We start from the raw sequence: 13,044 nt of genomic DNA, 5'->3' as shown, positions 1-13,044 counted from the left end.
GACATGGTACATTGAGAGGGGCTTGCGTCACTGTCTTCAAGACATTGAGACTTATCACACTTCTAAGGACTTCATTTCATCAGTTGGCACTGAGGAAGTGATACCCGGGTGCTGCCTCAGATCCATCCCCAAGCTGCCGGGTGATGGCCTTCCAGAAGTGGAGGCTTGCAGGAGGCTCAACAGCCAGCCAGACTGTTCTTGGACCTGGTGACACTCCTGCTAGAATCCCATCAGCATGGAGAAACTGCCACCACCAACAGAGAGCACTAATGCATCCACAACAGAAGCTGCAGCTGCGAAGAAATCTTATTTTTTATGTATCTTCTATTTTATTTAATTCAGAAATTTATAGATTTTGTCACATCTGCTCTTGGGGGTATTTTTGAGTTAAATGAGGTTGCAGCCAAATTGGGATTGTGGAAACAAAGATTGTATATCACAAATGTCTTGGGTAGCATCTGTCTGCTAGAAAAGGAATCTAAAACTCATATTCGGTGGATAGGATCTGACATTGGCAATTTTAGTGTAGCATCCTAACAATAACAACAAAAATAAAACTGCAGAAAAAGGTTTGTTGACTCATCAGTGATGGAAGATGCTCTGCATGTGTTACTTAAGGACTCCACCCAGCAGGTGTGTAAGCTTATGGATGAAAATGATAATCCCTGATTAGCACATGTTACTGTCAAGCCTTCTAAGAACACACTGTGCTTGTGGTTAAACCTCCACCAGAAAGCAAACTCGATATCCCAGCTTCCGGCCAAGACTCCATCTCAGTAGGCATCCAGAGCACCAAGAGACCCATCAACGAACGTATACTTGTTTGAAATGCAGCAGAACCACTCAAGCAGTGAAATAGCCGCTGATGGGGAGCGTTCTTCCCAAGTCAAATGTCTGGAATGTCCTGAGAAACAAGAGAACCCTCCTGTGGAAAAAGAAGTGCTCAACTGATCACATTTGTTAATTCACCTTTTGTGTTGTTTCTGGAACATCTTAAATTGATTAATTACGCATCAGAACTGATTCCAAGCAATAAATTGTTCGTGAAGTGTTTACTCGTTTACTTGTTCGGTTCAATTCATTAAGACAACAGTGTCACTGAATAGGTCGCTACTGGGTAAGCATGGTTCTTCGCGTAAAGAAAAAAAAAACACAGCCATAACAACAAAACCTCTTTGTAATTACTCAGTGTTTCTTTTTTCTTTCTTTTTTTTTTTTTTCAGAGAAGTAAACGTCTAGCCTCTTGAAGACATCATTACAAAGAGTGCTGTGAAAAGACAGAGGACCAGGCTGGAGTTCTACATGGGCACTGTTCTTCCCATGAAGGATTGCTTCCTCATTACAAAAGGAAGCTAACTGCCTTACGCTGGTTCATGCGTGCAGTTCGCTGGTGTACACTGGAGACCTCTCCATGCACAATGAATCTGAATATGATCTCTATAGGCTGTTTAGTTGCACATGAACTGTGGCCACGTGATACTTTTCACCCTTGTATAAGCAAAATAGTGTGTGTGAAAAGTGACAAATACTTTTGTTTCTTGAGCATCTACTACTGACTAGAGTGACAAGAGTTTTTCCAAATTTCCACATGGAAAGGTACAAATCCACTGTACATGCCGATCCTTGGATTTAATTAACGCTTGTTAATGTAGCTCCCAAAGCCAAAATCGTTGCCAAGTATTCTTAATCTCAAGCTGTTTCAAAAGATCATTGGCTTCAGTTTGGAGAAAATATAGAAATGTCATCAGACATTTATGTATTTATTTATTTATTAAAGACTGATTTATTTTTATTGGATAGTCAGATTTACATTGAGAAGGAGAGACAGAAAGAAGATCTTCTATCCTCTGGTTCATTCCCCAAGAGGCTACAAGGGCCAGACCTGAGCCGATCCAAAACCAGAAGCTGCCAGAAAAGGAACCAGCGCCCATGAGTAATTCTGTGCTTGGAGCCAGTTGAGCCACTACACCAGCCCGGATATTAGTTGATGTCAGGTGCATATCTTGCAAATATTTTCTCTGATTCAGTTGGATAGCTTTTCATTTTGTGAATTATGACTTTGGCTGTGCAGAAACTTTTCAGTTCAAGTGTATCTGTTCTTTGTTTCCTGTTTCCCTCTCTCTCAAATACTTTTCATTGAGAGATACTCTTCTTCCAACTTCTACACACTCATGCTCCAAGCTAGTTGAAAACTTAATATGTTTAATATCAGGTAAGGGAAAATACAGATCTCACCAAACGCTTTAATTAGACATATTGCTGCCATGAGGTAATAATTCTCATAGTTAATTTTGGGAAAATAATTGGGTATCAGTACTTTAGAAACAAGATTAACTAAAAATTTTTCCTTGTTCCCTATGTTAAATAACAAACTTTGTATCTCTTGGTAGTTTTATTCTAAATAAAGATTTAGAGTGTTATTTTAAAAATCATTATTATAGAGAGAACAGATAGAGAGACCTTCCATGCACTGGTTCAGTCCACACATAACCTCATTAAGTGGTGCTGGGGCAGGATGAAGTGAGGAGCTTGGATTTCCATAGGGGTTTTCCATATGGGTACATGTTTGCAGGGTCCCACGGACTCAGTCCATCTTCCATGCTTTACCAACACTGCAGCAGGAAACTGGATCAAAAGTGGAGCTTTTGGCCTGGGCACGGTGACCTAGCAGCTGAAGTCCTCACCTTGAACACTCCGGAATCCCATATGGGAGCCTGTTCTAATCTCGGCAGCTCTACTTCCCATCCAGCTCCCTGCTTGTGGCCTGGGAAAGCAGTTGAGGATGGCCCAAAACCTTGGGATCCTGGAACCATGTAGGAGACCTGGAGGAGGTTCCTGGCTCCTGGCTTTGGATCGGTGCAGCACCAGCCATTGCACTCACTTGGCGAGATCTTCCTCTCTGTCTCTCCTCCTCTCTGCATATCTGACTTTGCAATAAAAATAAATATTTTTTTTTAAATGGAGCTTTTGAGAGTCTAAGCTGTACCCATATGGGATGCCAGTATTGCAGATGGGAACTTAATTTGCTACTCAACAATGCCGACACCTGAACACAGAACTCTAAAAATATAATGGCACCTGTATTCCTCCATCTCTCCCCGCTCTGACCACACTTCCTTTCTTTTCTTTTTGGTTCTTTATTTTAAATTTGATAACATAGACTTTCATTTACCTATATAGTCAAATATTTAATGTGTCATTGAATAAGGAGTTCAACAAGTTTAAAACAGAAAGAGCACTGCTCAGCAAGAATATAAACAAGGACTGGGCCCAGTACAGTGGGCCACTGGCTAAAGCCCTCACCTTGCATGTGTCTGGATCCCATATGGGCACCGGTTTGTATCCCTGTAGCTCCGCTTCCCATCCAGCTCCCTGCTAGTGTTCTGGGAAAGCAGTGGAGAACGGCCCAAAGCCTTGAGACCCTGTACTGTGTGGAAGATCTAAAAGAAGGTCCTGGCTCCTTGCTTTAGATCATCTCAGCTCCTGGCCTCACAGCCACTTAAGGAGTGAACCAGCAGATGGAAAATCTTTCCTTCTATAGCTCCTTCTCTCTGTAAATTCATCTTTCCAATAAATAAATAAATAAATAAATAAATCTTTAAAAAAAGAATATAAGCAAAAAAATCACTTTCACTCATATTTATTAATTTTTTATGCTCCAGATATTGACTACAGCAATTCATGTGAATTTGTCTTTTTGGGTATATGTTGTTTCAGCAAGTATAATCTCTCACTGCATGTATTTTACTGGATCAACCAAGATTTCATTCTTCTTAGACCTGAGTACTAACCATTGTGTATACACCCCACACTTTCTTTATCTTGTCATCAGTTGATGGATATTTAGTTTGCCTTTGCATTTTAGCTATTATGAATCGAACTGCAATAAACATGTGAATGCTGGTAAATCCTTCATAGGCTGATTTAATTTCCTTTGGGTATATTGCCAAGAGTGCGATAGCTGAGTCATGCAGATCTATTTTTAATTTAATGAGGAAACTCAGTACTGTCTTCCCTAATAGAGTATTTACATTCCCACTAACAGTGTTATTATGATACCTTTTTCTGCATATCCATCCCAGCATTTTTTTTTTTTTGGATGGAGAGTCATTCTAACATCCTTGTTTTTTCTTTGCATTTCCCTCATGGCGAGTGATCCCAGCATTTATTTTAATGTGTCTGTTTCACCATTTGTATTTCATTATGGGTATATTTTCAAAAATATCTGTGCTCATTTGTTCATTGATTTTTGTTTTATTATTGTTTCTTTATAGATCCTAGATATTAATCCTTTATCAGTTGCATAGTTGGCAAATATTTTCTCTTACTCTGTCAGTTGCTTCTTTGCTTTAATGAGCATTCGCTTTATGTGCAAAAGGTTATTAGCTCAGTGTTATCCCATTTTCTATTTTGATTTTATTTCCTGTGCTTCTGGGGTCCTATCCAAGAAAGTCTTTTCCTGTCAGTGTTTTTGTGGAATTCTCCCTATTGCTTCTTCCAGCAATATATTGGTCCCTTTATCCACTGCAAGCTTTTGTATAAGGTATAAAGAATGACAAATCAATTTAGTTTATATATTTTAATAATAATAAATCTATTTCATTTTTTTAGGATGTCTTCATAGTTGAGAGAGATGCATGCCCATGTAGACCACCAATCAGGTCAGGAGCATTGTGTAATGGGGGGAAATAGATGAGACAAATGCCTCTACTCATCTTTTTCCTTCTGGTATCTGAAGAAACTGGAGAGAGAAATGGAGAGGGGTGCTTCCAGTAGCCAAACCACATCAGCACCCAGGAACAGGGGACCACCAACCAATGTCATCTCAGGGTCCCCGATGTGGAGCATGTTCTCAGGATACCGCTTAAGTGGTTTGGATAGTTCTAAGATGCTGTTGATTGATTACCTCAAGGTTGAGGAAATCCTTCCAAAGTCCATTGGCTGACATAGTCTACCTTAGAGTCTTCATTCACCCGGATACTTGTCCAGGAGATCTGTCCAATTTGTTCTGCCTTCTGTGGTGCTAAATGTCCTATGCAGGCCTCAATGAACTGGCTGTCATATCCTTCATGAGAATCTGGGCATGCTGTCCACTGCACTGGCTGCAGCAACTATAAAGACCCAGTTCTGACACACATGAACTCCACAGTCGGACCAAAGATTCTATGATCTTCATCGTGGTTGGAGTTCTGAATCCAGTGACCCAGTTAAGCATATCCCCAAAGAAATTTCACCAGAGGTGACCCAAATCTGACTCCTGTGTGTGCCAGCCAGTGTAGAATCCATCTCAATCTGTTACCCACATCAGCCTACACACACTGGTGGTTGAAATCACCTGGTTATTTCTGTTCCGTGCCTCATATATGCAAACCAATGGATGCTGCAGCCCAGCCTAACCTTTCCCTCCACACTCTGTCCTCGTGTACACCAGCAGGAACTGCGGCTTAGTTGGAGTGACCCTAATAACCTCTGCTAGGCCTGCCCCCAACACTGGTTGCTATGCATACCAGTATGTGCAGCAGACTGGTGCAGTCTGTCCCACATCCCCCAGTCCTGGCTGTAAGTTGAATTGGCTGGCATTGTGGCTCAACCTGCCCCATTCTGGTTCTCACATCTGCCAGTGGATGCTATGAACTGGCCCAGCCTAGCCCACCCTCAGATCTGATCCAAACATATGCCGGCAGGTACTGTAACCTGGCTTGGTCTGGGCTATATCCAGCCTTGATTTTTGCACTCATTAGCAAGGACTGTGTCCTCACAGAAGATTTGATTTCTCCAAGCCCCTTTATCAGGACTCCTCCCAGTGGCACATCTCATGCACACTTTAGCCCAGCCTGACTTGGCTTACCTCTTGTCCTGTCAGGAATAACCAGCCCACACCTATTCTGGCTCTTACTATTGAGTAATACAGTGTAGACATGCCTGGTCCTCCCCCAGACACACCTCTTTCATGGTTCAACAGGTGCAGAGACCTAGCCCATCCTGTCCTACACCTACCCTGGCTCTTTTGAATGTCAGCGGGTGCTGGAGCCTAACCCATTCTGACACACCCCAGACCTGGACCACACCCGTGATGAGGGACACTACAGCCATGTCCAGCCCAGTTTGTTGCCCCCATTCCACCTCTTGCACTCACTAATGGGAACCACAGCTCGACATGGGCAACCCCTTAGCTTCCTTACCAGGCCTGCTCCCAGCCACAGATCTTGCACATACAAATGGTTGCTCCAACCCAGACTGGCACAATATATCATCCAGCTTGGCATTTGATATCAGATGTTGCATCCTGACCTGCTCCAGTCCCCACTCTCATGGGTGGGTGCTACATCCTATCCTGTCCAGCTTGCCCCTATCCCTGGCTTTCAATCAGACCAGTAGGTGTGATACCCTAGCCTAGTTCCACGTAGTCTGCACCCGATCCTGGCTACTGCACATGCCAGTGTGCCATGGTTTGGCATGGCCCTGCCCTGTCCACCCACCACAGAGCCAGCCCACATACCTGCCAACAAGTGAGACAGCCCTGCCTTGCTTGACCAACACCCAGCCCTAATTTACTTGCTCATAAGTTGGAGATATGGCTCAGTAGGGAAGTTCTCCAAGTTTCCCCACCAGGGCCACTCCCAGACCCAGATCTCACACATATCAGTGGATGCTAGGTCCTTACCCAGCTGTCTACTCCCTAGCGTCGACCTCTGTGTGTGCTGGTAGATGCTACAGCCTGGCCTGTGCCATACCCAATTCATGGGTGTGCTTCAGCCTGGACCAACTCGGCCTGTTCCCAACCCTAATATCCATGAATGTGATTTAGTTCCATGGTCATGCCGAGCTCAGCCTGTCACCACCCTAGCACTTGAGCAAATCAGCTGGTACTGCAGTTCCACAGAGGTGAACCTATGATCCCCCACAGAATCTGCTCCTAGACTCAGCTCTCTCATGAGTTGGTTAGTGTCATGGCCCAGCCTAACATGGTCCACGCCTTGCTGCTGCACTCATTAGTGGGTAGTGTGGATGAGTCCTGCCAGGCAGGCCCCCCAGCCATGGTTTTTGTGTGCACCAGCAGGCAGTGATTGATACCAACCATCCCAGCTTAAGTCTCCCACGTGGGCGGGTATACTGGCTTGGCCCCAAAAGGTCTTCTGGTTTCCTGCCTCCAAATCACCCAGCCTCAGCCCCCTTGTTTACCTTCAAGTTCAGCAGCCAGGTTGGTAGAAGGCCTCCAGAGGTTACTCTTCACCTGTCATGTATTCCCTCAGCAGTCCCCCTACACATCTCCAAACTGGTTACCCTGACTAATCCATTGCCTCCCATGCCCACAGATCTCCAAATCTGGTCCCTTGGCAGTGTGTTGTGCCAGTCTGGGGCCCTACCTGCCTACCCAGGGCCCATGCAAACTCATGCGTGAGTCCCTAGACCCTATCTGTTGGCATGTTGGCATCCATACCCCAACATACCTTTATAAAAAAGCATAAGAGGCTATGCTGGCATATTGATATAGTTTACATGAATTTGGCATTAGCCAGGCCCTGAATACCCACCAGCTGTTAGCTGCTTTTCCATAGTGTAACACTTGCATAGGTAAAATGCAACCTAGGCTACATGCCTACAGCTGGGAATAGCTTATGTTTTTTAATGAAGATCAGATCTTCATTTCATATTTTATATAGTTTTATTTAGGTGCTTTCTGATAAAACCTCGTTTAAAAATCAGATGGCATGTTAACGCACACACTGCAATTTGTTAATTTTTGGCTAGAAAATCAATGCAATGGAGATTGTCCAAGAAAATATTTTGTGATCATGTGAACTAGAGCTTCATGTTGATTTTTCCAGAAATTTCCCCCACATCAGGAGTTTTATTTATTCTATCAATAAAGTCCCTTTGTGATAGCACAAATAACCTACTGAATGAACAATTCCTAAGAGTCAGGAAAAAATTACTTTCATTTTTTTTTCTTCTTTAGGTAAAGTAAACAGATTTCATGCATTATATGATGTAGATTTAGAAGCTGAGCAATAGTTCCCACCTGCCTGCATGCGCACTCACTCTCCTCCTTCCTTATTTTTATTTTGTTTCTTTTTTGTTGCTTTTTGTTTGGTTTGGTTTGGTTTACAATGGTGCATTTCATTTCACTGCACACTCACAGCATTAACACGCCATTAGGTAAAGATATCAACATATAGCAAGTAAAAAAGAAAACTTAAAATTCTTTTATTGATTATTAGTCTGTCTGATCTGTTATTGAAAGTGGAATGTTGAAGTTCCCAATTATTATTATATTGAAACTTATGTCTCCTTTCAAATTCAATAACAGCTGTTTTTTAAATAAAGAGGTTAATAAACCCCTTTGCCTTAGTATTGGGTACACATACATTACTTTAGTCACATCTCCCTTTTGAATTTATCTTTTAATCATTACGTAATGACCTTCTTTGTCTCTTGTAAAAGATTTTGACTCAATGTCTTTTCTATCTGATAGTAGTATTGCTGATACTAATTAGCAATTAGTAATTGCTGACACCACTGTTGGAACATCATTTATTTTCAGTCTGTATGTATCTTTATTGGTGAAGTGTATTTCTTGCAGGGAGCATTTTTAATCCATTCAGTAAATCTACATAATTTTTTAAAAATTGTTTTTATTGTTTTTAAGGATACTTTCTTAAGTAGAGGGATTCCCACCTTTTATTCCTCTTTCTTCCTCCCAATTTTTGCCTCTGTCCACTTTCCCATATTGTTACAGTAGTATAGTCCTTCAGTAACAGTTGCAAGTTCAACATTCAGGTATTTAAGCACATCAAGTAATTGTAGGTATGGACAAAGATAGGGAATCTAGTCTGCATATTTTAATTGGAAATTTTAGTAAATTTTCTTTCATGGTTATTTATAAATGATTTGTTGCTGACATCTTTCCAAAATTATTCTTGTTTGTTTTGCAATCTCCTTTTCTCATTTATGGGTGATTTCTGCCTTCACATTGTCTCTGATAATGGTTATACTTTTGTTTCTTTATTAAATAGATTAATATTCAGAATTATATGTGCAGATTAATACAAAAAATTATTAACAGCTCAAGAAATTCACAAACAACGAAACAAACCAATTAGTTAAAGATGGGGAAAGGACATGAATTTGCATCTTTCAAAGGATAAAATGCAATTGGCCAGCAGACACATGAAAAATTGTACAGAATCCCTAGCTAGCAATGAAACACCAATTAAAAGCACAGTGAGAATTCCCCTTGTTTCAGTAAGAATGGACATCAGACAGAAATCAGAAAACAATAAATGCTGACAATGGTTTGGGGGGGAAAAGGTATCCTAACCCACTGTGCATAGAAATATTAACTCATACAACCAGTATGAAACACACTATGAAAATTTCTTTGGTGTCTGAAAATAAATCTATCATACCACTTAGCCATCTCAATCCTGGGAAATTACCAAGAAATGAAATTATTCCTACTTAAGGCTCCTGGAGCTTTAGCCATGATAAGGGTATCCATTGTATCAGGTAGCTGAAAGAGAGAGAGAAAAGAGTATTCTTTCTACTCAGGAAGAATTTCATAGTTATACAAGAGTCGACACTTCCCAAATCCACCACAGAAACCGAGGACATCTATCACGTGAACCAATTTCTTAATTCTCCTCATGTTAAGCATGAGTGCATACTTGTGAAAGCATGGAAGCTGGTCCTTCATACCTCCAATGCCTTTCCCTATTTAGAAGAATCAATATTTCAATTTATCACTCCAAATCACCATCAAACCATTATTGTAAGCAAGATAACTTTCTGTCCATTCTTGGACATTGCGGGCTGCAAAGTATGTTCCTTTTCTGAAGAAATGTGGCCTAATTTTTTTCAATGACTTTGTTCAATCTTTTTGTTGTTATTGTTCAAGCACATGTAACACCGAGAGTTAACAGAAATTAGTTTAAGTTCAGTGTCTATTAATGTCAGGACCCATTTGTTGTCCCCTGAGGCTACTGCTATCATTCTGACTCTACAGCTATGTGCACAGCATTCCATCCTTGAGATTCTACAGTTTCTGTCTCTCTTGTTGGCAGACAAAAAAATTTTTATTGGCATTTTGTGCCTGAAAGACTGCAAGATGCCAATATCTTTTTGCTGCAGAAAACTTATACCTATATCCATTCATTTCATGAATTTAAGTGTCTACAGCCAATAAAGTGTTACCAGACCATCCACTTGTTGTAAAGCCATCTTCCAAATCCAGATGAGGGTTCTTTGATGAAAATCCACATATCTACTGTACTGTGCGCCTTGAAATCTGTGATGATTTCATAGGGCTGTGACAAATAAATGTGTACACTCAGTAGGTCATTTTTTCATTAACATTCGGTTAGACCATGTGGCTAAATTATTGGCCACCGCTCATAAGTCAGTAAGACTCAAACACTATGGCTGGCAGCATGCAGTTTGGCAAAGCAAGCTGTTCTTTTTCTTTTCATTGTGTTTGATCAGAATGGACACCTTCCAAATTGGATGCTGTCCATTCACCTTGGAACTATTATTCATAAACTAAACAGTGCTTTGTTGGTCAAGAGCTGTTTATGTGGCCCATTCCAAATAATAATAAAATCCTGATCCTCATACATTTCCAAAGACACTTTAAAGGAAAGAGAATAGGCCTGCTCAATATGCAGAATCATGCCCTGATTCTCAGTAGTGTATCTCTCCATTGGAGTATGTCTCTGACATAATCCAACATCTGAGGAGTATTTCGGGTATGTATGCCCTTCAATCATAGCAGTGGTCTCCGTGATGTCCCATTGCACATTTGTGGCGAATCAACACCTTCCCACCACACATCACCCAGAGTAAACAAATTTTACTGTGGCTGTTATAGAGTCCATAAAATGAACTATTCCTTCAGGAATAACCTGCTATATTACTTTGCTAGGGTTGCTGAAACCATGTATCACAATACAGTGGTTTAAACCACATAGATTTATTATTTCACAGGTCTGGAGTCTGGAAGTACAAGATCAAGGCACCAAAAGGGCTTGGTTTCTTCTGTGGCTTCTCCCTTTGGCTTACAGATGTCCTCTTTTTCCTTGTATTAGGTTATGGGCTTTCCTTTATATCTATGTACCTTGATGTTTCTGTGTTCAAATTTCGTCTTTATTTAAAAATATATATACATATATATTTATTTATTTACTTATTTATTTATTTCGAAGGTTGAGTGATCAATGAAAAGATATTTTTTACCTGTGGCTCATTCCCGAACTGCTTCAAACATCCAGGAGTTGGACAAGCTAGAATAAGGAGCCAAGAACTCCACCCTAAACAACACAAGCAGCAGGGGCCCAAGTACGTGAGCCATTATACTGCCTTTCCAGGTGTATTATCAGGAATCTGGACTGTAGGTGAACTAGGACTGGAATAGACACTCCAGTAGGTGATTCCAGGATCACAAGCAGCAACTTAACCAGCGTCACCACGCCAGACTCCAAATTTTCTCTTTTTATAACCAATCAGATTGTACTGGGGACCAGCCATATGAGCTCATTTAACTTTAAGAAACCACCTCTTTAACATTCCCGACTCCAAACACCATCACATTCTGAGCAATTGAGAGTTAGTGCTCCAGCATACGATGTTTAGAGGATTCACATTTCAGCCGTTAATATACTGCCCACTGAGTCCAGGAAATTCATTACTTTCTGAGATGAAAAATACATTCATCCTCATCTCCACACTGAAGATGTTCATGGCACTTTATGGCTCCGAAGGCAAAGGGAAGTTTTGTGCGACTTCCAGAGGGAGATCCACATAAAGCGTCATAAGACCGAAGAACTATTTCGTATTCTGGTTTTAAATGAGAGGCTCTCCAGGTGCAGCCACGAGCGCAGACACACGCAAGGCTCAGGAACAAGCCACATTTACCATGCTCACAGAAGTTGTTAAACTTATTTCATGCTGTCATGTTACTATTGTCAATAATCAATAATGTATTAACATTATAGAGAGGAAAGAAAAAGGAAGAATCCAAATTTGGATATAAACCCAATGTAAGCTTGAGAAGATAGTGCAATAATGCTAAAGGTAATCTGTAGGATGAACAAACATGATGGTTATCACTGAAAACAGTTTTTGGAAAGAGATGAATTAACTATTCTCAATTAAAAATCTTAGATGAACAAAGTATATAAAAACCCATTCAGAAATGCCACGTTAAGATAGCAGTGCCTAATGCATGTGTATATGAGTAAAACTTGTGCATTACCATCTTCAAAGACTAAATGAGGTTATTTGCAGTTTCTCCTTATCTGGCTTCTGCCCTCAAACCCCCCAAAGTCCCTAATGTAATTTCAAGAAGTTTTACAGTTCGGCATTAAGCTTTTCATAGTGAAACATCACTGATATACCTGTAGTGAATTAAAGGACCGATAGGATCTGAGAGAATGAGTCCACGTTACTCTGCTATGTCAGCAAACTTTCCATTGCTGAAGAAGAACTGATAAACAGTAAAATCAATTTAAACCATCATAACAATTACTCCATTCCAGCAGGTATTATCGACTCTAGAGAATGGGTTTGTTAGATATTAAAACAGGTGGTAAAGGCTAGAAAGAAAACATCCACAAGCATTTTCGTTATTGTCATATTCTAGGTTTTCTGTGGAATGTGGACATATAAGTAATTTTCATAATTTATTTAATAACCTTACAGCAAGCCATTGTAAAGACTGCAATGAAAAATAAAAATATAACTAGAAAGCTATTTTTATCCAAAAACTATGTATTTATAATCTCTTTGATCAATCCCCCTATAGTTTTCTTTCTAGTTTAAAAATATGCTTCTCTTAGACTGAAATATTTTTAATGGTTGCATTTTGTTAAAATCAAGGATGTATCAACATCTGTTACAGAAATAGGACTTTTATAGCATTAAAGATGATGTACGTGGTTGGGTTTAAAAACAAGTCAGTTCTAAGGTATAAAACACATTAATAACAAAATTTAAGGTGTTTTCCTTAAAAATAAATAACATGTAAGCTTATATTTCAATAATGTCACT

Source organism: Ochotona curzoniae, unplaced genomic scaffold (assembly GCF_017591425.1).
Source record: "Ochotona curzoniae isolate NIBS_2020 unplaced genomic scaffold, NIBS_Ocur_1.0 scaffold_1852, whole genome shotgun sequence".
NCBI lineage: Eukaryota > Metazoa > Chordata > Mammalia > Lagomorpha > Ochotonidae > Ochotona > Ochotona curzoniae.
Note: the sequence above shows the minus strand (reverse complement) of the source record.